A 27714-nucleotide genomic window follows, 5' to 3' on the forward strand; every position below is an offset into this window, starting at 1 on the left:
CTGCCCCTCTGTCAGTGTGCTGAAGTCTCAGGGACAAAAGACTTCACCTCCAGCTCCCCCTGTGAATTTCCTTGCTGGGAATTCTACCTACCGACATTTGCGTGTTGTTGGGAGCTGGAAGCGCGACGCATCGAGAGGAAACGTGTCGCCACCGCAGTTGAAATCATTGCATTGCTGGAGAAGCGTGCCACCTCCACATCTCCCTGGAAGCGTGTGTTCATCGCAGCTGCCTGCTGGCGCATCACAGGTGAAGCATGACGCCATCGAGACAGTCGCCATCGCATCACCGGAGAAGCGTGTCGCAGGGCCTGTTACGGCTCCAAAGTACAGCGTCGTCGCAAGGCTGCCAGGGCGTCTTCGCATCATCGTCACATCGCCGCATCAACGGTGCAATCTTCTCGAATTGTAACTGGATCATCGCATCACATCAAGGCCCCATCTTGTGCACCGTAATGGGCCAGCAGGCCGAGAATCTACGCATCACCTCCGCACCAGTAAGGATCACAACGCATCCCCTACTCTGCGCAAGCATTGAGGCAGGACGCAACCGCTCCCCCGGACCACGGAACCAACGCATCTCCCCTTTTGCGAGCCTTTTGTTTACTTTGCGTTACGCATCCAGGTACTTTGTTGAGAACTTTGTTGCATTTATCATCAAATTGAACTAAGCAACCTGACTCCTCTTTAAGTCAACATTAAGTGTAGTATTGTGGATTTTTTGTCATTTGTGGTCTTGTGTTAAGTCTTTATAAAGGATACTTATTTTTATAAACCTGTGTTGTGTCCATCTGTAGTGTTTTCACTGTATTACTGTGTATATTCATAAATGCTTAACACACTGCCTCGGAGATAAGCCTGTCTGCTCGTGCCAAGCTAACAAGGGGGTGAGCAGGGTTATCTGGAGTGTAATCCCCTTATCCTGACCTAGAGGTAAGGGTCCTTATTTGGACAAAGGTGAATACCGTTGCCAACTAGAGACCCCCAGATCTAACATTGGCGGTCAGCGGTGAGGATTTGGACTTTGCATTTGTTTTTCATATACAGTAATTGGTGTACACTACTAGTGAGTGCTGACCAAACGCGACCACATACTTTTTTTTAGAATCTTTTTACTTGGAACTGATTTTGCCTGAAAACTCCCAGTTCTTACTTCCATGAGTAAACCAGCATCTGTTGCATCTATGGATCTTGAACTTGAGGAAGAGAGGTTGGAAACCTATACTTTGAAACAGCTCAAGCATCTCTGCAAGAAATTGAAAGTTGCTACACCTGGCATTTCTAAAAAGGATGACTACCAAAAGGCGCTAAGGGCCAGGGTAGAAGCAAGAAATGCCCCTGATGTTGTGGCGTGTTAGACCTGGCACCATTGGCGTGGGTCTCCCTTCCATTTTTTTGCTGTGCCTCATATGTTTTGCTGGTGTTAGCTGCTCAGAGCACTGTACAACTGCCAACCAGTGCCACAGTGCAAGTGCTCCCAGGGTAAATTGCTAGATTTATTGGATTCCATGATTGGCTTATTTGGTTTACTGTCAGACCCTAGTACAGTGCACCAGGAGTGCCCAGGGATTTTAAATCCAAATGCTGCTAGAGGGCTTGCAGCACTGGTTGTGCCCCCCCTGCTCCCAGAAGCAGCCTTGTAAAGTGTGTCTAAGGTCTGCCATTGCAGAGCCTGAATGCAGTCTGGTACTGTCATGCTGACTGGGCAAGTGCACCCACCTAAACCTTCCCTTAACTTCATATTAGTCACCCCTATGGTAGGCCCAAGGGCAGGGTGCATTGTAAGTCTAAGGCAGGACAAGCCCTGATGTGTGTGGCATGTCCTAATAGTGAATTACAGCAATCTTCGTTTTTCACTATTGCAAGGCTACCTGTTCTCCATAGGCCAGAATGAGCTGCTGGAATTATTACACTCTATAATCCTAGCAGGCTAGAGAACATGGTAGAAATTCAAGCTTAGTATGCCTGAACTCAGAATAATAAAATACATATTTTAGTAAAGTTTATTTTAATATTCAGTGTTTGCAAATACCACTTTTAGAAAGTTGGTCTTGCTTGCCCAACCATTTCAGCCCGCCTCTGCTAGAATGTGTATCTGCTGTCTGGTTTCTGTGAGTGACAGGGCTGGGGAATTCCAGGAGACAGGCTGGGGCAGCCAGGTGGTGAATAGAGAGATGTACATCCAGATGGGTGGGAGGAGTGCACCTGGACTCTGAATAGAGCTGTGGCTTACCCCCACAATGCTGGCTCCACCTCCTGTGGAGCGTCTGATGTCTCTGCCCTGCACACTGAGAAGAAAAGCCAGAGTCATGTCAACAAAGTGCTCAAGAACTGGGCTGGACTAGGCAAAGGCCCCCTGGACTGAGAGAACAAAAGATTTGTGGTATAAGTATTGGGACCCTGAGCCCAAGAAATCAGATCCTGCTTTGACAAGAATAAACCTCTGCCCGACGAGAAGGAACTAGGAAAGCTGAAGGAGAAGTACTGTCCCTGACCTGGGGGATTGGCCTGCAGTGGTTGCCTTGCTGCTGAAGGAGAGGAGAAAGACTTCAAAAGACTTTATTTTTTTGCTTGTGCCAAAGATCTCCAAGGGCTTGGAAGCGAGCTTGCCCCCTGAACGAAGTCCCAGGACCAGTGCACTTCATCCGCCTCGAAGTGAGCTGTTGGAAACGCTGTTCTCCATAGTTGCTGAGGCTGGGAGCTGTGTACGCCTCGTACAACCAATTCGGGTGCAGCAACGCACCGTATCCCGCCCGTCTGGCTCAATCAACGTGACTCTACGCCTCGAACGAGACGTACTTCGCACCGTGACTGGCCAACAACGATGCGTACAAACGCTTTGCCTCATCGCATCATCGTGGTTGGGATGACACGTACACTGCCACCGAGTTCCAGTCTGCCGATCGCACCTGGAAGGAGAGTACGCTTAGTACGTCCGCCTCGCACCGCATCCGAGACTGAACATCGCAACTCCCGCAGTACAGCTCGCACGCCGCATCGTAAGCTGAACGCATCGCATCCAGCACCGTCTGCCTCAATCAATGTGGCTCACCGCTCTACGCCTCATACAGACGACTTCAACAAGCTGGAGCTTGCACCGTGACTGGCTGACAATGCTTCTGCATCGCCTTCGCTTCATAACGCCTCGTCCGTGCCATCCGACGCATCTCTAAAGGTACTGTGTACGACTCGAACCCCACCCGAGTACGCATCGGCCTAAAGCGTCCGCTGCGCTGATTAGACTCTCTTATATTAATTTTCATTGCCGTAAGAGCAGGACAGAGAGTACAAATCATACCAGACTTCAAAAACTACGCATTTAACAAGAACTTTGCATAGCTGATACTAGTATTGTGGGCATTTTTGTGGTTATTTGGGTCTTGTGCTAAGTCTTATATAAAAGTAACTATTTTTGATACAAAAACCTGTGTGGTGTCCATTTGTAGTGTTGTCACTGAGTTACTGTATGTGGTCACAAATGCTTAACCTACAACGCCTCTAAGATCAGCCTTGTCTGCTCGCGCAATGCTACCTAGAGGGTGAGCAGGGTTTATTTTTGAGGGTAATTCCCTTGTCCTGACTAGAGGAAAGGGTCCCTGCTTGTCACAAATACTTACCTGTGCCAACCAGAGACCCCCAATTCTAACATTGGTGGCAGTGTTGGGATTTCAAATTTGCATTTGTGATTCATGTACAGTGATTGGTGAACACTTCTTAGTGAGTGCAGACCAATAGCGCAACCACGTACTTTTGATTCCTGTTTTGCTGGAAATCTCCATTTTTACAAGTCATGCCTGGTACAGTCAATATGGAGAGGGAAGCCTCTATAGTCTCTGATGGAATTGAAATAGAATGGGAAGAAGAGCGACTAGAGAGCTACACCCAAAACCAGCTGAAGGGCTTCTGCAAAAAATTCAAAATGCCCAGACTGGATGTAGAGTCAAGGCACACTACCAAAAGGCGCTGAGGGCCTGGGTAGAGTCAAAGAAAGCCACTGAGGAATTGCTGGAAAATAAGCAGGTGGAGGGCAACAATGGCTTGGGAAAAGGCCTGTCGCCAGAGAGTTGGTAGGCAGGAAAGAAACCAGAATACATGAAATGGAGATGGCAAAACTTCAATTGAATGGGCAACTGGAGCTGGAAAGCAAAAACTGGCTCTGGAAGAAAGAAGAATCCAAATGGAGCATGATATGGCTCTGATGGAATTGGAAATAAAGGCCAACAATTTAACTCCATCAATGCTACAGCAATTCTTCCTCTGTGCTGAAAATCTTTGAGTCCCATGTTTCATGACGAGCTCAGCTCGTCATGAGCACACAAGCAGTGTACTGCATGATGAGCTGAGCTTGTCATGAGCATGGAAGGGGTTAAAGCTTTTTCCTCTGGTAGCAGCACACCGCCAGTGCAGGCGGAATCAAGGGTGGCAGTGGTTCAAGGCCTATGAGGTAGCCATGTCTTCCCACCGGGTCCCTGAGAAAGATTGGGAAGCGGGGTTATGGGGGCGGATCCTGAGTGAGGGGCGGGACACACTGCTAGACTTGCCCTCTGATGTTCATAATTCTTATCCCCATATGAAGGATGCTTTAATGGCTAGGTATGGGTTAACTCCTGAGTTATATAGACAGAGGTTCAGGGGTTGCACAAAGATTCCTAACAGTACGTATGTTGAGTATGTAACTTTTTTTTTACAGAGCACTGGATGGTTGGGTGAAGGGTAGCAAAGTTGATGACTTTCAAGGGCTTCTTGATTTAATTGTATGGGAGCCCTTGTCCAGTAACTGTTTTCCTGAGCTATGCCAGCACCTGATTGATAGTAGGCTGACTAATCCTAGGAAGCTTGCTGAGGAGGCGGACCGCCGGGTCAGTACCAGGGTCCACAAGTATCACATGGGAGAATCTAGCAAAGGTAGGCAGGGTCCCCAGAAGAAGAGTGGCACTGAAGAAGTTGAGACCATACTTGTTTGGGACTCACTTCCGGGTTCAGACCGACCACAGGCCCCTCAGATGACTAATGCAGATGAGGGGTAAGAACCCAAAGTTGTTGAGGTGGTCCATTTCCCTACTGGGAATGGACTTTACGTTGGAACACCGCCCTGGTACAGAACACGCCAAAGCTGTTGGTCTGTCCAGATTTTTTCGAGTTAGTGAAGAGAACTCCCAAGGGGAAGGGTAGTTCTCCGCACATTTCAGCTGTAGGGGACACATGTAAGACCTGACATCATTGGCGTGAATCTCCCTTCCATTTTTTTAACGGATTGCGTCCTCTGTTTTTGCTGGTTATAGGCTTTGAGCACTATGCCACTGCTATTCAGTGCCACAGTGCAAGTGCTCCCTATATTAAATTGATGTACTAATTTGTGACTCCATGAATTGGTTATTTGATTTACTTGTCAGACCCTAGTACAGTGCACCATGTGTGCCAAGGGCTTGTAGATCAAATGCTGCTGGTGGGCTTGCAGCACTGGTTGTGCCACCCATGGAAGCAGCTTGTAAAATGTGTCTCAGGCCTGCCATTGCAAGGCCTGTGTGCAGTCTAGTACTGCCATGTCAACTTGGCCAAGTATACCCACTTGCCAGTCCCTAAACCATCCCTTTGCTTCATATCAGACACCCCTATGGCAGGCCCACGGACAGGGTGCATTGTAAGTATAAGGTAGGACATGCCCTGGTGTGTGTAGCATGTCCTAATAGTAAATTACAGCCATTTTCGTTTTTCACTATTGAAGGCTACCTGTTCTCCATAGGCCAGAATGTGCAGTTGGATTATTACACTCTTATAATCCTAACTGACTCAGGGAACATGGTGGAAATTCGAATTTAGTATGCCTGAACTCAGAATGATGAAACACATCTTTTGGTAAAGTTGGTATTTTCTTGCCTAACTGTCCAGGCCTGCCTCTGCTAGGTTGTGTATTCCTTGTCTGGGGTTGTGAGTGACAGGGCTAGGGGAATTCCAGGAGACAGGCTGGGGCAGCCCGGTGGTGAATAGAGAGATCTGCATCTAGATGGGAGGGAAGAGTTGCATCTGGGACCTGCATAGGGCTGGGCCTTCCCTCTACAATGCTGGCTCCACCCCCTGTGGCTTGTCTGAAGTCTCTGCCCTACACTGTGAAAGGAGAGAAGGAATCTTGTCAACTAAGTGCTCCAGAGCTGTATCTTCCATCCCCTGTGCTGGCTCCACCTACTGTGGGGCAGCTGATGTCTCTGTCCTGCACAGTGAAACAAAGAACAGAGTCATGTAAACAAAGTGCACAGGAACGGGTTTGGACTAGGAAGAGGCCTCTCTGCCTTCAGAGAACAAAGGATTTTGGGGTATAAATATTGGGACTCGGACCCAAGAATTTTAGATCACTTCAGGGAACAAGAAACCTTTCTGCCAAGGAGAAGAACCAAAGGAAGCTGCAGGAGTTTGGACTGCCCCTCTGCCAGTGTGCTGTTTGCTGGGTTGGCCCGCAGTGGTTGCTTCATTACCAAGGGAAATTAGAAGGAGCTTTTTAAGGACGTTCATCATCTACAGAATACTCTCCAAGGGCTTGAACTTGTGCTTGCGTCCTGCTGAAGTCTCAGGGACAAAAGACTTCACCTCCAGCTCCCCCTGTGAATTTCCTTGCTGGGAATTCTATCTATAGACATTTGCGTGTTGCTGGGAGCTGGAAGCACGACGCATCAAGAGGAAACGTGTCGCCGCCACAGCTGAAATCATTGCATCGCTGGAGAAGCGTGCCACTGCCACATCTCCCTGGAAGCGTGTGTTCATCAAAGCTGCCTGCTGTCGCATCACCTGAGAAGCGTGACGCCATCGAGAGAGTCGCTATTGCATCACTGGAGAAACATGTCGCAGGGCCTGTCGCGGCTCCAAAGTACAGAGTCGTCGCAAGGCTGCCAGGGCGTCTTCGCATCATTGTCGCATCACCACATCAAGGGCGCCATCTTCTCGCATTGCAACTGTATCATTGCATCACATCAAGGCGCCATCTTGCGCACCGCAACGGGCCCACAGGCCGAGAATCTACGCATCAACTCCGCACCGGTAAAGATCACAACGCATCCCCTACTCTGCGCAAGCATTGAGACAGGACCCAACCGCTCCCCTGGGCCACGGAACCGATGCAGCTCCCCTTTTGCGAGCCTTTTGTGTACTTTGCGTTATGCAGCCATGTACTTTGTTGAGAACTTTGGCGCATTTATCATCAATTTGAACTAAGCAACTTGAATCATCTTCAACTCCTTCGACGCTGATGACGGAACTGCTCCGTCATCAGCCGTGGTGGCGCTGTGCTGATGACGGAGCGGTTCCGTCATGGCCCACCCGACGCGCCTGCGTGGTGCTGATTTTGCGCCTGCGTGGCGCATTCTATTGAGCGGGCGGGGCCATGACGGAACCGCTCCGTCATCAGCACAGCTCACCCGAGGCTGGTGACGGAGCGGTTCCGTCACCAGCGTGTGAGCGCCGCGCGGCCCCCCCACCCCCTTAGCGCTGCGGCAGAATAGCCAACGCAGCGAAGGAGTTAAGTCAACATTAAGTGTAGTATTGTGGATTTTTGTCGTTTGTGGTCTTGTGTTACGTCTATATAGAGAATACTTATTTTTATAAAACCTGTGTTGTGTCCATCTGTAGTGTTCTCACTGTATTACTGTGTATATTCATAAATGCTTAACACACTGTCTCTGAGATAAGCCTGTCTGCTCGTGCCAAGCTACCAAGGGGGTGAGCAGGGGTCATCTAGGAATGTAATCCCCTTATCCTGACTTAGAAGTAAGGGTCCCTATTTGGACAAAGGTGAAAACAATTGCCAACTAGAGACCCCCAGATCTAACACTGGCCAACAAACATAACATGGGCAACACTTTCTACTAGTGCCTTGCAACATGGGCAATCCCTTGGTCTTGGATTGCATGGGTACCACTTAGCTGTTGTCTCACAAACAGGAAATGTGACAAACCTAAAAAGCTTATATAACATCCTGTCCCGAGGGACCCATAATTCTATCTGAAAAGAGCTCTAAGCAGCTAGTCAGTTTTTGGAAATAAAAATTATGTGCTAAATTCGTGTTGTTCCACCCAATTCCAGTAAAGACGTTTAAGGTCTTTTTCCCTAGGTGGGTCCTGCTTGACCCAATGTGCTTGGAGCCCTAGTGCTGACATAATCTTCATAACAATGGAGATTCAGCCTACTTTGTTACTTGTGTCTAACCGGATGACCTCAGATAAGGCTTCTGCATAGGGTAGGAGCTCTGGGGTCCACCTCATGCGAGCCCAAAAGAGCCGCGGGCGAAGCCTCGCAATGTCACCAATTGATCACCTACCCATGAGGGAGGTGAGGGGAATCTAGTGAGGCAAAATAACTAGAGCCCGTAAAAATGTATGGTCAGGTCTGTGGAGAAGGTGAACCCTATCAAATCCCCACAGCTCTGCTCTATACAGTGCTGCACTGACTGCCTTTGCATCGTAGATCTGGAGTGCAGGGGCCACCGGTTTGCTATGTGAAGAGCGATGTTCCTTTCCACGTATCCCCTTTACCCTCTTGTGGCCATTCAGCATCTTTTTAGGTGGGGCTGCCACAACATTTTATCTGATAGTCAAACACCGAGGTAATCAAAAGTGCCAACTCTTTCCAAGGGAGGCCCACCCACCAAGGGGCTGCCTTTGTACGACTTATGGGGTTTTAACGCCATAAATTAGTTTTTTTAGTCGTTGATAACCAACCCCCTGTTAAGGCAAAAGAGATGAAAATTTTAGGTAGACGCTGCAACCACACTGGGGTCTTTGACACCAGCAGTGTGTCATCTGCGAATAAAAGTGTTGGTACCTTATCACCTCTCAGAGTTGGTGCATCAGCTGGTTCTTCTTGCAGGAAGCTGGCCACTCTATTCATATAAAGGGAGAATAGGGTGGGAGCGAAAACACAACCCTGTCTAACTCCCCTACTGACAGAAATGCGATTGGTCAATTGCCCCTGCACCCCTAACCTAATCTGTGCGAATTGTGTTATCACCCATGGTGGGTTTCATATCAATTGAATCATACACTGACTCGCCCTCTCTGACATTTATCTCATAGCTTCTTTTTATCCTATGTTGACTTATTGTTTTTCATTGCTGAGTGTTGTATGCAATTATATTCTACCTATTCATGCACATACAGCTCTACAAAATCATTATGTAAGTTCAAGCCACAATCAGTGAATACAATGGGTCTGGATAAATTGTCAGTTTACAATTGTCAGATTACAATTTTCATAACCAGTAATGGCACATCTGCCTATTTACATATGATTCTGTTTATTATTGACTTCACAAAATGCCATTTGGGGAAATTTGCTCTTGCACATTTGCTTAAACTTTTCCTTGTCTTCCATGGTGGGGTAAAGTGTTAACCGAAAACAAGGAAACAAAGCCTATTGTAATCATAGCTTTTGTGTTTTTAAAGTAGGGTTAAATCCCTTGTATGGGAAACAGGCAGATAGTGCAGCCTGACTGAACATGAGGGTATTTGTTTTTAATCATTCTATTCATGTGCACTTCACTATATCGCTTTGATCCTGAAGAAGCGCCAACGTCCATGAGGCAATAGAGGCGCAAAACATGTTCGTCAACGACAGGCATATCATACCTGTCGGGGTAATTTTTTACCCATGGGGTTCTAATCTATTTTATCTGGGCATACTCCCCACCCCGACTTTTTTGATTTAGCAACCCCAGTTTGATTTTACCTATCTTGCACACACTTCTCTCACCCTCTTTTAGGCACCCATACACCACAAACCCACAAGCACCATCTGGCATTCCCCCAAGAAGAACTCTGCTAAAGTGACCCTTTGGGGGACCTGTCGGGCATTTCAGCACCGGGCCCGACGAGGAGCAAATGCCCGATGATGAAGCATGACATCCCTAAGGGTGTGTGAGGGCAACAGGAGCAAAGACATGTTCTTTCTCCTATTTTGTGTACCTAGGCTCTTTTTCTTACTTTATGGTTGTTGTATTTTTTTAGCACCCTACCTTAGGAACAGTGTCCTTCTTTGGTTTAATTGTCATGTGAGAGGAGCATGGACACTGGACCATAACTCGCTCCTCTGTCCCTCCCTCTTTTTGTTGATTATTTAGAAGCAGGTATTGGCAAGTTGCCGTAAACAGTGCGGTAGGCAATGGTGTCCATAACCACAATGGCTCCACCCTTGTCTGCTGGTTTGATCATAATTGAGTCATCACTGGCCAGTGATTTCATAGCTTGACATTCCTTTCTAGTCAGATTCTGATATAGTCTGTCAGACCCCTCTCAGGTAGTGGTTGAGTTGTGACCACTTTTTCAAAGGTCAAATCTTGGGGGGGGAAGAATCTGATGCAGAGGAGGATTGAACGTAGACTTGTTTTTTTAACCCTGTATGGTGTCAGTCTCCTCATGGATCTCTTGTGTCTTATCTCTGAAAAAGAAATTGAGACGAATCTTGCAAAAAAATCGAGCAAGTTCTTGTTTGATCACGAAGGTGTCACCTCTGTGAGAGGGAACAAAGCCTAATCACTTGTTCAAGAGGGAATGTTCTTCCATCTTCAGTTGCCGCTGGCTGAGATTGAAGACTAAATCTTCTTGTTGCTGTTCCCTGCTTGGGCTTCCGTCATGCTCAGTGTTGTTCGTGCTGCCGGAGGGGCGGCCCAATTCTTTTGGGCTTGTTGGTACCGCCGTTTTCCTCTGGATCTGCATCGGCCATAACCTAAAAAAGGATGGTTTGGAAAAATCTTTGGTTGCTGTTGGTATGGGAAAATTTGCCCATGTGGAGGTAAATTGGGATAACCAAAGGGTCCCAGCGGCCACCACTAGGGTGGTGGTGGTGGACACCTCGGTAACTTTTATCTGAGATTCCAATGTCTGTATTTCAATGAGGATTATGTCTGCAATACGTTTGGTTGTATTAATTATAAGGATCAGCCAGTCGCAGGTGCAGTGCTACGCCACAAGAGACCAATCCGTTAGGGACAGCTTATTCTTCAAAACAGAAGAGGTGCATTGGTGACTCTTAACCCTGTTGGTGCACGTTTTCTTCTCAGATATTCTGTCATGATGGCCCCGTGTATATATATATGCGGGAGTGGGATTTCTTGAGCAACAGAAGTTTATACCAGTCATCGCCTTGTGTTGAAGGTCCAACTTGAAAGGTGTATATTATGCTTGGTGTACTCAAAATTGATTGCGCAACTGTGTCATAAAAAGCTAAGCCTTGTTGTTTTGTCACCCTAAATCCAAAGGAGTATCTATGAATGTATATGTAACTAACAGACAATAGTTGTATGTGTCAAACTAAACAGTTCTCTCTCATACCTTACTTCTGATAAAAAACAAATATCCTGCTCTGATACTCATTAGATAGGGACCCACAGCCGAGGCTGCTCAGAGATACTAACACACAAAAGATTTAAGCAGGAGGGTCCTAGGGAAATTTTAAAGACCTGCATAGGATTTTATCCCCAATATTATACAACAAAGTGAGGCAAAATCCTTGGGTCTGCTCAGACAAAAAAGGGGGGTTGTGTGAGGGGAAAAAACACAAACACCACAGGATATATCACACAGACCTAGCTGTGGGTAATTCACTTTTCACGACGAAATCCCACACTCACCAGAGGTGACATGCGTCCTCATTTGGGATTTTCTTCTCAAAGGAAAAACCTAGGTCCTTTGAGGGCAACAACACCCTTCTGAGAAGGAGGAGATCAGGGATGTTTTGTTGTCCACTCTACCAGGATTTTACAAAATATAATGAGAACTAGAGTGTGAGTAAGGGCGCAGCGTAAAGAAAAATAAACGTGAGGGATGTAACAATAAAACTAGCTAGAGTGGACAAAATGTGAGCTTTATTCAGTTATACTCCCTGCCAGGATTAAAAACAGCGCACCTGCGGTATGGATTTAAACTGCATGTGTGTGGTGGAAACACCTGGCCAACATGTTTCAGCCACAATACCACAAGTTCAGGCAAGGCTTTCATCAGTACCTATGTAGATGCTGTTGATAAAGTGTCTTAGTGAAAACATCCAAAAATACGGAACTAATAATACTCCTGGTTCGTCTTCTTCAGAAAGCGACTGTACCTAATGGGAACGGAACCAATAGGTGATTGATTTATAACCAGTGACTTTATTTGCTGTGCTGATGTGCAAACTTAAATAAAAAGGATGACTCTTACCCGCAACTGCTGGGTAACACATAAGGTAATGCAACAGGTAAATGTTATTTATTCTAGCCTGAGTTGCAATGTGAAAGATGCGGGTACCACAATCTGCCTTCAAGAAATATACCCTACTACTAGCAAGGAGTCTTAACTTGGTGCTACCATTATGTTGTACCTTTTAGCTAGGTAAACACACAACAGAAACCACCCAGGCACCATGTTAGCAAAACATTTTATTTACCCAGGAATTACAGCCTCAAAGAGCCATGCCTCGAGACTCATCTCTCCGTCCGTACTCCATGCTGGATTGAGCCTGTGACTGGAGGTGAGAGTCAAGAGGCTCGAGCACTCTGATATTTGGTTCAACTGATTGGAAAACATGGAACCAGTGTGTGAAACCCTCCCTTGGTCCGCGACACGCATGCATAATGAAATGCTGCTAATCTCCAGCGCATGCACAAATTAAAACTAGTATGACGGGAAATGCAGTGCACAACCCGTAATAGAAATTTCAGAGAGCACGTTCTAAGTGCATGTGCTAAATAACATCAGGAGAAACAAGACCGCTCTGTATATTGCTGTTATAAAGAAGGGGTAGAGTCAATTAGGGAACTGAGGAGCTGGTGTGTAAAGAACTCCCTCAGTCTGCGAACCGCCTATAGCAGAAAATACTGCTACTCCACAGCCATGCGCAAACTCAAACTAGCATGCCGGGAATTGTAGTGCAAACCCGTAATCAAAACTTCAGAGAAGCACATTGTATGCTCGTGTGAATCAATGATATCAGAAGAACCCACTCAATATGTACACTGCTTTTGGAAGGAGATACCAATAAAAAGTGACGCTGGCATCAATAGTCATGTGTGATTCATCCAGAGGCCTAACGGGAGTTATAGCATGTACTGTCATGAGTCCATGATCTATATAATATTACATACTGCCTTTACTTTGTATTAATCAGGTGGGATGTTCTATCAGTTTCCAAAACGATTCATGTACACAGAGAAAGATTTAGTATGGCTCCATGTAGAAAAAATCATTGTCATGATAAGATGGCACAATGTACCCTCACCAAATTTGTTATCATAGAGAGACCCATGGGATCTCGTCATTCAGACCTATATTGTCACTATTTACTAGTCTGTGCACCCACCGTTGTTCACGCCTAGATTAGGTATGTGGCACTGTCAGTGACATGAGTTGGGATAGATGGTTTCTCCAAAACCGTCCACCTGAGATCTTCTGGGGAGTGGTTAACTACAAGGAAGTGGGTGGTCAGTTTGTTGACGATTTTCTGCACCGAATGATGCTTTTATGTTCTAGAATGCGGGTCTTAACTTTGCGCGTAGTCATGCCCACATGACGCAATGTGCACGGGCAAGTGATCATGTAAATTAACCTATCACTTTTGCAATTTGTGTGATTGGATGGTACCCACAGTCTGGTTGACTCTCTATCTATTCGTGTGTGCTGTTTGTGGGCAGGCTGCGCACAAGCCCCACAGAAAATCACCTCTTATGGTAGGTAGATCCCAAAGAGTGTTTTGATGTCCTGTCTTGGTCATACGTGGACGTGTGTGTACTAACTGATATTTAATGTTAGCACTACGCTTGAAGGTAAAAAGCGGGCGTGGTAAAGGAGTACTGCCAATGTTCAGTATCTTCAAATTTGAAAGAATACTTTTTTGATTTTATTTGAGAAGCTACAAAAAGTATTCACACAAGTCAGTCTGTCATTGGTTTCTTTAGGTCCGCTGGGTTCAATGAGAGCTTTTCTGATGTTTTTAACTTCACTTTTCATTGATCTCTTCACCAGCTTCCTAAGGTAATTCCTCGCATCTAGCTGGACTGCCAAAGTCTGGGCATGTTCTTGATACTTGGTGGCCGAGGAGCAATTCCTCCTGATTTATAAGAATTGCTGGAATGGCAAATTGTCACAAAAGAGCTTTAGGATGAAAGCTCTCGTACGACAAGAGCGAGTTCCTGGACATAGGCTTCCTGTATAGTTCAGTACCCAATCCGCCCGCTAAACGAAAATCAGGAAATGGTAAACTAGTCTTACAGTATTCACAGGTTAATTTCAAGCAGTCATTCCTGCTGTTGAACCATGCCTTAAATTCGATGATGGACTTAGGCGCAGTTGTGGGTAAGAGTATTCCTTTTTATTGATGTTTGCACATCAGCACAGCTAATAAAGTCCCTGGTTATATGCCACTCACCTATTGGTTCTGTTCTCATTAGGTACAGTCACCTTCTGAAGAAGACGAACCAGGAGTATTATTGGTTCCATATTTTTCATTTTTTCACTAAGACAATTTAGCAGCAGCATCTAAATAGGTCCTGAGGAAAGCTCTGCCCAATCTTGGGGTATTATGGCTGAAACATGTTGACCACGAGTTTCCACCACACACATGCATTTTAAATCCATACCGCAGGTGCAATGTTTTTATTCCTGGCAGGGAGTACATTTGAATAAAGCTAGCTAGCTAGTTGTATCGTCACATCCCTCTCGTTTATTTTTCTTTGCGCTGCGCCCTCACTCACACTCTAGTTCGCATTACTTGTGGATTTTGTAAAATCCTGGTAGAGTTGACACCAAAACATCCCTGAGCTCCTCCTTCTCACAGAGGGGGTTGTAGCCCTCAAAGGAACTAGGTTTTTCCTTAGAGAGGAGAATCCCAAATGATGAAGCATGTCACCTCTGGGGAGTGAGGGATTTCGACCTGAAAAGTGAATTTCCCACAGCTAGGTCTATAAGGTAATTCTACAATGTTTTTAAAAACAGAGCACAAGACCTTTGGCGCTGGTTAGCATTGGTAAACTGAGCAGAGTCCTAAAACCAGCAAAAACTAAGTCAGAAAACAGGAGGGTTGTAGGCAAAAAAGGGGGAACAAATCCAAGGATGCTAGGTTTAACACTTCTGAAATATGCAGGCGTATAAATGTGCCATACATAAGAAAGGAATAAAGCATTCATTCTGAAGCTAACCTCAGTTTTAATATTTTCGGTAAACACTATCCGTTATCTCCATTTCAGTCTGGTTGCCACTAAGAATAGTGTGGTTGCAGCAATCCAACAAGTAAAGTTAAAATCAAGTTCGCGGGCTGCCAGGCGCGGTGGCGTCGTTCCTGCCTACGACACCGCACCCGGCAGCCCGTGAACACTGGCCATTTGGTGTATGAGGCATCATTTCTCCCAGAAACTCACCGACTGGGACAACATTCTAGCGGTCCCGCATTTATTATTGCCAACCCGTGCAGTAAAATCCCATCAGACTTATCGGACAATTCGAGCTCTCAGCCATGCTGTGGTTAACGGTGGTTCCGCATCACACCGCACCGGTTACCTCCATTCATCAGGTTTTTGCACAACCCGAGCTATCAACCCGGTAGCTCAAAGCCACACAGTGGCGAGGCTTGAAACACCTCCGGCCCGTTTCAAGCCTCAAGCTTCCAGGCTTGCATTTAATATTCAGGCATTCATTAATAGCCCTGATGATGATCCTTGTATCTATTTGTTAGGGATCAAAACACCGTCGACAAGTTAAATATTTACACACAAGTTTTCCATTGTGTTTTCATTTGTGTATTAACTATGTATGGACAGCTCTGATACGATTTACTACTGATTATTAGGGTCCTCTCTTCTTCCTTTTGTCTGGAAAAAACCCTTTCTCCATTTCTGTTTTTGTCTTTCATGTATTGGATGCAGGATTGTATCCCACTGTATATTTGTGCTCACCATATCTTTTTATACCTTATATTGAATAAATACAGTGTCCGGCTGGACACCTTTTTTCCTTATAGTACACATTGTTGACTATAATTCATTATGTTGTGTTTACTTGATGTGTTAAGGACCGTTGTTGTCTTACTAAGGAGCAAAATAGAAAGCACAAAAGTCTAAATAAAGCACACTCTCAGGAGAATCACACTGGAGTGCTCGATTTATTTAATCCAGTAACACGTTTTGACTGTGGACAGTGAACGGGTTACCAGATTTATCAACAGGACTTCATCACCCAAAAAGAGCATGCCAGGAGGTGTGTTTGCTGAGAGGTGGCCGCAGGCCACCTTCCCTTCCTCCACCATTGGGGGATGTAGTCCACTTTACCTCTGAGGGACCTTTGGGCCCAAGAAGCCTACCTGGTCCCTCCTGTAAGTCCTACGCAAAGGAATTCCTGAGAGGTGGTGGGAGGCCCAGCCCCCTTTCTCCACCACTCTGCAAATGTGAATAGTACTTAAAAAAAAACTTAAAAGTCCAAGAAAAAACAAAGGATACAGGGACATTATAGTTAGGAATTAGCATTTAATAAAACCTAGAAATTCACAGAAAAATCCACCTGTTTCAGGGATCTAAAAGTTAGGAATTTGCATTTAAAAAACCTTAGAAATTCATAGACAAAAAATACAGGTTACAGTAACGTTACAGTTAGGCTGACATTTCACTCGTACAAAACCTGTGAAATTTAGGCATTATACTTACCTGAGCTAACTATCACTTGCGCTCTCGCAATGCAATGCTGATGATATCACATATTACATCACTCATAACATGGTCAATGACATCACTGATGACATCTCAAATGACATGTAAACTCAGGGCTATGCACACAATACTTTATTGGGAAGGGCAACACAAATTTATACAACACGTTTCTGCCTGCCCTTCTTGCTCACACTAGCATTTCACTGGCTCAGTGAAGATCTCTATGCCTTCCAAGAGCCACCACCACAATGAATCTTATGAATGTACACATCATTTGTAATTAGCCATTGAGTTTCTGGTGGCCAACCACCAGACTTTTTTGTTTTTCAAAAACAAACTCCTAAATCAAGAGATTGGTTTAAAAAACAAAACACTAATAACTCTCACACCCTGGGATTTTCTTCACAGAATTTAAATGTCATTTTTTTCCAGTTTTGGACCAATGAAAAAATCAGACCCTTGCTCTAAATAGGGCAGTTCGACTTATGTACTTACACTGATAGGATCTAGTCTATTGGACTATTGGCGTAAGTTTTCCACCTGCTGCGCTTTCAGGGGCACAGTTGTCATAAACATGACCATCGACCCATCTCTAAATTGAATTGGTGAATCATCAGTTTGGTGGAAAGGGTACTTCTCCCCCTTTGCTATCCAGTGGAATTAACTTTATTTAGTACAGCAATGCCCACACTTAAGAGCAAATATGATGAAACTGATTTGGTAGTGAAAGAGTAACAGGTGCATTCCGACAATGTGTGGCGATTATGTATTCCAAGGCTGCCTCAAGTGGAATACAAAACAATAAGACCCAAGTGATTTAGATCAAAATACTTTGTTCTCTTGATTGTAAATACTGTCTTTTAGAGACCCTGTGGAAGTCAAAAGGGGCATGTAAGTAACATATAAGTATACAGAAAATTAGGTCCCTTATCCAACCTCCAGTTATCCGGAGCAGGCCTTTAGTCCAGCACATTACCTTCCTACACTTGGCTAGTTGGAGAGATAAGGCAGAATAGCCTCTCACAGGAAGTTGGGTATTGTTGTGGTACTCAAAAGAGCCACTAAGGGTGAGGTGCCAACCCTCTGGTATGCTACTAGGTGCCTTATTATGCAAAAATGTAATACGTATAGCATCAGCTACCAACCCAATAGCTGTAAATCCCACCAGAATATAATACAAACATTGGAACATTACATTTTAGATGCCAGTGACTGCTGTTCATAGAAAGAATATTATTTGCAAGTAGCAAAACGTCAATGATCATATTTAATTGCTCTTCTTGGTCTCTATCTGAGAATTGCCTGGTACCTTATGACTCCAATTTCAATAGGAAGTGCCTCTCTATATGGTGTGGTATGCTATGCAATATGTACAGTGGGCATGAATTTTCAATTACTTATGTAAATGTTTGGAGTGTGGTACCAGCTTAACCAGCCGCAGTTTGTTCTTTGGCTCTCAGATGAGGAGGAGCCATGGGTTGTTTACTGGTGTATGATGGGAGGGAATCCTCAGCAACCCATGTCTAATCACCAGCTAGTACCTTGCGCCATCTGTACACCTCACGGATTCCATCCCATCAGGCATCATAAACAATGTGAGCAGCACGGCGTTCATCAGAGCATATGGCGATGCACCTCCCTTTCCACTGTACGTGTAGATTCCAAGGCCTATAACATAACATGTGTATTTGTAAAGCGCACGTTCACCCAGAGGTCTCTTGGCGCTGAATAACAGATGTTTATTGTTACCCAACTCAATGGTACTCATTTTATCGACCTCAGATGGATGAAAGGCTGAGTTGACCCGCCGGGATTTGAACCTGTGACCATGAGGTTAAACCCAGGCCCCTGTAGTGGATGCATTAGTCCATGAGCCACCAGACCCTGCCCATGCAATAGAAAATGCACACATTTAGCCTGGGCATCATAAATATGCAGCTCAATATCAGGAGTGGAAAACCACCTGTATTTTTTGTATATATTTTAATATATTTTATATTTATCTTTTTGTTCTCCACTGGAATGGCATCATCGTAATATATATTTTCCAGTCCACAAGAAGTACAATACCGCAATGCGGGGTCACTCAGTGTATGCAGCCTGTACAACAAAACGGTTACCTGCAGATGCTTAACATAAGGATCATGACAATCAGATTATGTCAATCATGCCATTATGATTCCAAAATTAACATAATGGATAAGCACAATCCCAAAAATAAAAAAAATAAAACCGAAAAAAGCCATCATCTCTGCTCAAACCCCTACGCCCAGCCCCATCAATTCTCAAAGTACATCAGGAGTCAGAACCTCAGAACACTCCAATAGGGAGTAATTACTCACAGCTGCAGCCAACAAACGGCCTTCTGTCTAAGATGTAGTAGCATTGTCCTTGGGGGCAAGAATCACATTTAATCTGGCTGAAAACTAATTCCATTGCTCCATGACGATCCATCTCCCATCCCGTGCTCCAGCATCTATCCAAACCAATACCTCTGCATTTGCCCCTGGAATCACATCCCTTTTCCACACAATCAGGGGAGGGGCGAGTGCACTCCTCCATGCCATTGTGATACACCGTTTTGCTGATACCAATGTCAACATTTGGAGACCGATCAGCTGTGTCATAAAAGCATCTGACACACAGACAAACACTGTCTGCCAGAAGAACTCAGTTGTTGGACACAGCCACACCATTTGGAGGAAGTCTGGATTAACCTGTTGTCATCAAGGACACCTCTTCCCTGTGCTGGGGGAAACATTTTCTATTCTGTCTGGAGAAAGGTATGTGTGGTGCAAATAATTGAATTGTGTAAATCTAAACCTCGCATTCGGCATAATCGTTTTTATTGAACCCAACCACCTCCTCCATGTGGAATCTTGTAATTCCACATTCAATTTCTCGTCCCACTAGACCTTGAGCCCCGGGAACCTCTCATCAGTGCTGTGATCCTATAGTGCCCTGTATGTATATGAGATAGCCTGTCTGATGCAGGCCAATGTCAGCATCAGGTCCAGCGGACCTCCCATCTGTCAAGGGGTCCCCTCCAGTCTCCTCAGATTCCCCACCACTCCCCTCAGTGCAGAGTACCAAAGGAACGGTACTGGATCGAGTCCGCCTCCGGCCATCAAGTGGTCAAAAGTTCAGATACTACAATTCACTATTATATCCCCCCAAACTCCAACCCAGCAGCTGTACAAGAGTCCACCGGGACGGTCCTAGTTAAGCGTCAGCTCTGTGGGAGGGGTCAGAGTGTCAGGCCAGGCACATAAGGGATATTGCATTTTCCCAAAAATATACATTTCTTCCAAGTCCACACTGGCATATTGGTGACTGCAGTATGGGGGGAAGTCAAGAGCCACTCCAAGGGTGGGCAGGCCCCAAAGTGCCTGCCAATCGCTGTTCTGGGTTGGCCTCATTTAGTATCTATTGGCGGGGCCTCTGGAGTTGGGCTGCGGCATAAAAGGACTTGTAACTGGGAGCTTCCAACCCACCATCCTCTAGTGTGGCATATAACATCTCTAGTTTCACTGTATGCCTTTTATTTGTCCAGATCAAGGCAGCCAGTAACCACCGAAGGTCCACAAAGAAGGCTCTCTTCAAAATCACCTGCATACGCGAAGCGCAGAAGCACTGAAGTGTTAGCAATGGACACTCTCCCCTTAGGTGATAAAGGTCGTTGTGTCCATAAAGGCAGCAATTGTCGCATCGAGGATCAGGCCCTACCCAGGTTACCCTCCACCAGATCCTGTCATACTTCCATAACTATGGGGCATCAGGGGTCTGCAATAATGGGAATAGACATCATTTCCCCCAGTTAATTTGCAGTCCGTATATTCGGCCAAAGGTGTCTAAAGTCGACATTCACTTGGGAGAATGGAAGGTTCCGCTTGCAAATATTTTATCATGTCATCCGTGTAATGGAGACTATGTTAGGATGGCCTCCAATGGAATATCCTCAGCCACGCACCCCCTTATGAAGCATGAACGCCAGTGGCTCCATGGCCAGGGCAAAGAGCAGGGGGACATGGACTCCCATGATGGTGCCTCTCTCAATCCTGAAACTGTCAGAAACGAGCCTCTTACTGCGTACTGTAGAGATGGGTAGTTCATACAACACCTGTGTCCAGTTACAAAACTCCTGGAGGGTGTTTATTATTTCAACAATATACCCTGTCAACATTTTAGGTAACTAGGAACATATCTTTATTTTCCTATTAAAAATTTGGATCACTGACATAATATAGAATGACAAAATATAGACTTACCAAAATATAGTCACCAAAATATAGAATGCCAAAATATCGAATTCCTATCTACAAACAGGTAAGTACAAAAATATCGAATCCAAAATATAGTCTGTAAAAAATATAGTCAGTCAAAATATCGAATTTTTTAAAATGTTTTAAAAGTAATTTAATATTAATGAAATTATAAATATAATTAACTAAAACATACTTAAAAATACTCAAATAACCTTAAAATTAAGATATAATTAATTTAAGTTATTAATAAAAAATGTACAATATTTTACCGTAGGATAGCAGGAGGGTAACATTTAATATTAATACTCCAGTGAGTGCAACAGTAGGGAAAGTGTTGGATAGCGTAGGGGTAAAAAATACTATTCCCACTCCAGTGAGTGCAACAGTAGGGAAAGCGTTGGATAGCGTAGGGGTAAAAATTACCATTCCCACTCCAGAGAGTGCAACAGTAGGGAAAGCGTTAGATCGCGTAGGGGTAAAAAATACTATTCCAACTCCAGTGAGTGCAACAGTAGGGAAAGCGTTGGATAGCGTAAGGGTAAAAATTACTATTCCCACTCCAGAGAGTGCAACAGTAGGGAAAGCGTTGGATAGCGGGAGGGTAAAAAATACTATTCCAACTCCAGTGAGTGCAACAGTAGGGAAAGCGTTGGTTAGCGTAGGGGTAAAAAATACTATTCCCACTCCAGAGAGTGCAACAGTAGGGAAAGCGTTGGATAGCTTAGGGGTAAAAATTACTATTCCCACTCCAGAGAGTGCAACAGTAGGGAAAGCGTTGGATAGCGTAGGGGTAAAAAATACTATTCCCACTCCAGTGAGTGCAACAGTAGGGAAAGCGTTGGATAGCATAAGGGTAAAAATTACTATTCCCACTCCAGAGAGTGCAACAGTTGGGAAAGCGTTGGATAGCGGGAGGGTAAAAATTACTATTCCAACTCCAGAGCGTGCAACAGTAGTGAAAGCGTTGGATAGCGTAGGGGTAAAAATTACTATGCCCACTCCAGAGAGTGCAACAGTAGGGAAAGCGTTGGATATTGGAAGGGTAAAAATTACTATTTCCACTCCAGAGAGTACAACAGTAGGGAAAGCGTTGGATAGCGTAGGGGTAAAAAATACTATTCCCACTACAGAGAGTGCAACAGTAGGGAAAGCGTTCGATAGCGGGAGTGTGAAAATTACTATTCCCACTCCAGATAGTGCAACAGTAGGGAAAGCTTTGGATAGCGTAGGGGTAAAAATGACTATTCCCACTCCAGAGAGTGCAACAGTAGGGAAAGCGTTGGATAGCGTAGGGGTAAAAATACTATTCCCACTCCAGAGAGTGCAACAGTAGGGAAAGCGTTGAATAGCGGGAGGGTGAAAATTACTATTCCCACTCCAGTGAGTTTAACAGTAGGGAAAGTAATGATCTAATATATTATTAAACATAAATTAAATATCAATACCAATAAAACATTAATTGAAATTAATAACCAATTTAATATAATGTAATAATTAATTAGAAATACAACTACATATTAGTTATTAAAAATGAATAACCTATTCGTAATTATTTAACAACTAATTAATTTTCAATAACAAAAACTAATTAATAATAAAAATTAATACCAATTAAAAATTAACAGTAAATTAATTATCAATACACAAAAAGTATTTTTAATATGTAATTAATTACAATTACATTACTTCCCACCCTATTCCCCTATAAACCCACATCCCACTACAGAAAATACATTAATACAATTATCATAATTATCAAATATTTAATTAATACAAAATAATTACCAATTAATAAAAATTAATTGTCAATTCATAGAAATTAATTACCAATTAAAAATTAATTAACAATACATTTAAAATCAATACCAATAAATGAATACAATTATTTACTTAATTGCAATTAAATTACTTCCCACCCTATTCCCCTATAAACCCACAACCCGCTACGGAAAATAAATTTAGAAAATTAACATAATTAACAATTAATCAATTAATACAAATTAATTGGCAATTAATAAAAATGAATTACCGATTAAAAAATAACAATAAATTCAAAATGAATACCAATAAATAAATAAAAATATTTAATTAATTACAATTAAAATACTTCCTACCCTATTCCCTATAAACCCACAACCCGCTACAGAACTAAAAAGCAAAATGTAATTAAAAATTAATAATAATTGCTAAAAATTAATATTTAATTTAATATAATTAAATTACTTCCCACCCTATTTCCCTATAAACCCACAACCCGCTACAGAATTAAATTACGCAAAAATTAAATAACATAAAATTCATTACTTAAAATACATTAAACATACATTACAAAAATTAATATACACTTTTCACACATATACTAAAATACAAATCACTTTTAAAAAATTGATATTATTAAAAAATCGATATATTTAATGCCTATATTGTATACTTCGATATTTTGACTTCTATATTTTGAAAATCGATATTACTTACCTTAAATTCGATATTTTTAACCACTATATTGTGTCCATTCGATATTTTGTCCATTCTATATTTTTACTTCGATATTATGTCCATTCTATATTTTGGAATCTATATTATGACTGTTTACCTAAAAATTTCGGCCACATCAAATAATTATTTCAATTCTTGGGAAAGGTAAACCAGCATAGGGGTGAATCTGGAAATTAGGAGACTGGCAGAATTTTATGTTCAATGATACGGTAGGAAATTATTTTGAATATTCAATTATGCCAATCCTGTAAACAGAGCTGTTAAAGGAAACTCAACGTGCCTCTTACTTTTAAATTAAATAATCATATCAAACAAATCTATAAAATCTATCATAAACCTTTCTTGGTGATGTATGCGGTTGTTTAACCACGTTGCCAATATGTTCCACTCCCATCCTTCCTCAGTAGACGGAATCACTGTACATCAGTCTAGAAATGTTGGCATTGAAATCATCAGCTATTAAAAACAAATCATTAGCACAGTATTATTACGCACCCGGCCGGCCTTATGTCTATGAGAGACACATCTAACAGATGAATAAAATGGATAAATTGAGACGTTCTAAAATAATTTCCGTGAAAGTGGTCATGCAAGATCATTTTTCCAAGGGTAATTTGTAATCTAGTACACTTTTTTAATACTTACAAGTCCAGCTTTAGGAAAGAGTGTGCAGCAACACAGTGCAAATGGTGAAGCCACCTTTACCTCTAACCAAAAGTTGAAAGTGCAACTAAAATAAATGATGGATACCTTCTATATGTTAAGGTGTGGTGATCTATGTCCGTTAGAGCAAAATAAGAACAGTGACCCAACAACATTATCTAGTTTCGATTATCCTGCAAAATACTGTAGTACAAATGTTGGAGGTGTTGGTAAGGTAAAAATGTGTTATGGGGTATTATTATATTTAATTCTATTGTTGTCTTTGTACACCACCCAAAGGATTAAAGTGTGCATTTTCACTCCTTCATAAAGAGGCAGAGGCGACATGTTTCAGAACTACAACATATATCCCTCTCTTCACAACTAGCAAGTGTCCCAGTTTGTAAGTGCCCAGGTGGTAAGGGAAGGTGTGCCTTTAGCATTCGAAAGGAAACTGTGAAAATGAGCTATATTCCACAAGTAATGTATGCACTGCTCCTTTCTCCATAGGACAGAAAGGTCTAATATATAGCAGAGTAGGATAAAAGGCTTAGTTTGGTCAAAAACTGGTTGTCAACTGGAGGTTAACACCAGCCAAGTGTGGTTGAGATGTGAAAAACGCAACCATGATACTGTTCACAACTGTCAGTGTGGTCTTCAACTACCCCAGGCACAGAGCTGGCTAACTGAGTTTGAATGGCTGGTGTAATCACATCAGAAAGAGCAGTCATCTCGTCTTGGGCCTGACTGACTTGCAAGCATTTCTCTAACCAATCGCAGGGCAATTTTCATCAACTAATCGAGCTTCACCACTCTTTCACATCAGACATTGATCAGATCAAATTAGTTAGTTCAGATAGTTAAAAACACCCAATAAAATAAAAAAGGCAACAACAACTTATAGACACTGTTCTAAATAAATAATACGACATTTCAAATGTTCAATAAATATCAAACTAAAACAAAAAAATTTTTATACCTGTTAGAAATGATTCATAGTCTTGACATCTCCTATTTTGCATAATCATTTACATCAGGCAAGTGGTATGACGTGACCTTTTATACAAATCAAACCACGTGACATTATACAAAATCCATCTTATATAGATTCAAAATGATATGCTTTTTGTGAACTGCGCTGACTTGATGTTACCTACATGCCTTGTAAAGACATAGAATAAATAACATAACATTCCGTAATTTAACAAACATAAAGTTGCTGCTTAATGGCCATCACAACAACATCAGGGTTCTGTTGTTCAATGGGCGTTTGACTCACAATCAGTTTTCCAGAGTCCCAATGTCTCCGTCAAGGAGACCCTCATCCACACTAACAAAGGGTGCAGTTTGTGTTTATTCCCCGTTCCTTCAGTTGGATGAGCAGAGTCATCTTCGGGTATTTATCACCTGAGTTCTCCTGGTAATCTGCTGTCCTCCACCAGGAGGGAGACTGTTTGGTTTATGGCAGCCTTGAGTGATAGGTGGGTGGTGAAAAGTGTGAGTTAAAATTACCTCAGTTCCCATAGGAAGTATTTTATTACTCAGGAAAGGGATAACATTAAAAAGGAGTAAAAATGGAGCTTTAGTTGACGTGTTAGTGATCCAGAGCCCCTAGGGATTGGTTGACCTGTTTTGGCCTAGGTCGCCGTTGTGGTTCGTGGGGTCTTCATCAGGATCAGTGTGAGAATGACTTTTTTGGGAGATCGCTCAGTGTGTGTAAGTAGATTGACTTACCACTCTTCGTCAGCTAGCTTGATTTCTTAATCTCTGACGTTGTGTTATAGGTCCAGACTCTGCCCATTACTGTGGAAGACAGAAAAACAGAAACATACACTACATTCTTGTTACATGTAATGATAGCTTCTGTCTGCCCAATGTGGTGCTACAATGAAAACAACCTAGTTAGGAGCAGGGGTGGTGTTATCCATCTTCAGCACATACAGACTTTACTAATCTAATTTGTGAATATACTCTTTATGTATCCCATGTTGTAATGTGTCCTCTTGGAGCCTCACGAATTGTTGTTGGAAACAACGGTGTCATCATCAGTGAAGCTGTGTTTGACTAGGGTGGCTAGAGCAAAGGGAAAAGGGAGCATACAGGCAGCATCCTCGATGCTTGGTTGATTCAGAGTACAACACAGCTTCCCATCTTAGTACGCAAATGTTAGGTGGTTACACACCCTCAACAGCGGACTATCGCGCTAAGGCAAGGAAAATATATGGCTTGAATGTGTCCAATCTTTCCCCCCACCTTATCTAAGCAAAACTGCAGGATAGAGGTGTGACTGGGGGGCGGCGTTTTGTGAATAAATATAACCTCTTCAGGGCTGGGACAGACAGACCACTACCCTGTTCGTAAATGTTGGGAAGGACTGAACACACGCTTTTATGAGCGGGATGTCACTGTAGAAAGCCACTTATGGACTGAAGAGTCTCAGGACAACTTCCATGTGTGTTAAAACAAGTGCATGCCCCCACCCCCCCTCCTCAAGTGTGTGCGACTATAATTGGATGAAGCCTATATGATGCTGTGTATTAGAGACCTGAGTCAAACTCACTAACAAACCAATTTCATAAGTGCTCATGACCCAAAGAACACTCATTTGCAGGTGTGCATTCACAGGGCTAGAGAGTCAACTAAAAATGACAATCTCTTCAGTAGGCAGCATGCACACTACCACTACAAGACATCTATCAATCTAAACAAATAAAAAGGCTGGTATATTAATTTTCAGATCAGGACATATTCCCTAATATATACTGTTAAAAATGCCCCTCTGAACTGTAATTCCCTGTCCAATGCATCAACTTGATGATGGGCAAAATTAAGCCAGCTTATGTTGGCACACCATGCACAAAGAAGTCTTCTATCACAGCATAGGTTGGTTTTACAGTAATCTGCTTAGTGGGCTTTGCTTTCCATTCATCCAGGAGTACGTTTTTCAGCATTGTCTGTTTTTCTCTCTTGCAGGGTGGCACTGCCTCTGGTCTTTATGCTACTTGATAAATTCTGCAACAACGCTGATTGGCGGAACAGTCACTTTCCAACTTTATACACAAGGGATCATCTTCTATTTCTCCGACTTAACACGTTATTCTCAAGGAACCTCTTGTGATTCTGCTATTCCTTGTGTCACTTTTCCAATAAAGTAGAAAGAGCATCACAGTCCCTGACTCGTCTCCATCATTTATTGGATCTAGGAGGATAGACTGAGCAGCCAGAGACTGCAAATGAGAGCGGACTTTGGACATTTACGCAAACTTTGTTAAATATCACAATCAGTGGAAAGAAAGCATCCAACAAATCATGGTTATTCGGCACTGGTAGTTGTGGAGGCAGGAATTCTTCTGCCAGTTCCAGCTCTCCAGACATTGTTGGGGTCACTTGGGGACTTACTGATCAAAGAACCGTGTTATAATTATCGCCACTTTAGCGGCAGAAAACTGCCGCTAAAGCAGCGATAATGGGCTTGATAATATGCTGTAGAGAATTCCCATAGAAGCGCATGTTCTGGTGTGCACATGGGCTTCTATGGGAATTCTCTACGGCATATTATCAAGCCCATTATCGACGCTTTAGTGGCAGTTTTCTTCCACTAAAGCGGCGATAATTATACCGCCATCCTTGATAATATGCCCCCAGGGGACTTACTGATCAAAGAAC

General features: G+C 43.3%; 1 protein-coding gene across 1 annotated transcript in view; it reads left to right on the forward strand.

The window, feature by feature from the left end:
- The window catches only part of LOC144768933 (uncharacterized), a 367458-nt gene extending 340242 nt beyond the window's left edge, over window positions 1-27216 (forward strand). The window contains exon 9 of the mRNA XM_078652940.1: window positions 27022-27216. The gene's annotated coding sequence lies outside the window, so the exon portion shown is untranslated. The remainder of the gene's footprint in view (window positions 1-27021) is intronic.
- The last annotated feature ends 498 nt before the right edge of the window (window positions 27217-27714 follow it).

The sequence above is a fragment of the Lissotriton helveticus genome, chromosome 7 (genome assembly GCF_964261635.1).
Source record: "Lissotriton helveticus chromosome 7, aLisHel1.1, whole genome shotgun sequence".
NCBI lineage: Eukaryota > Metazoa > Chordata > Amphibia > Caudata > Salamandridae > Lissotriton > Lissotriton helveticus.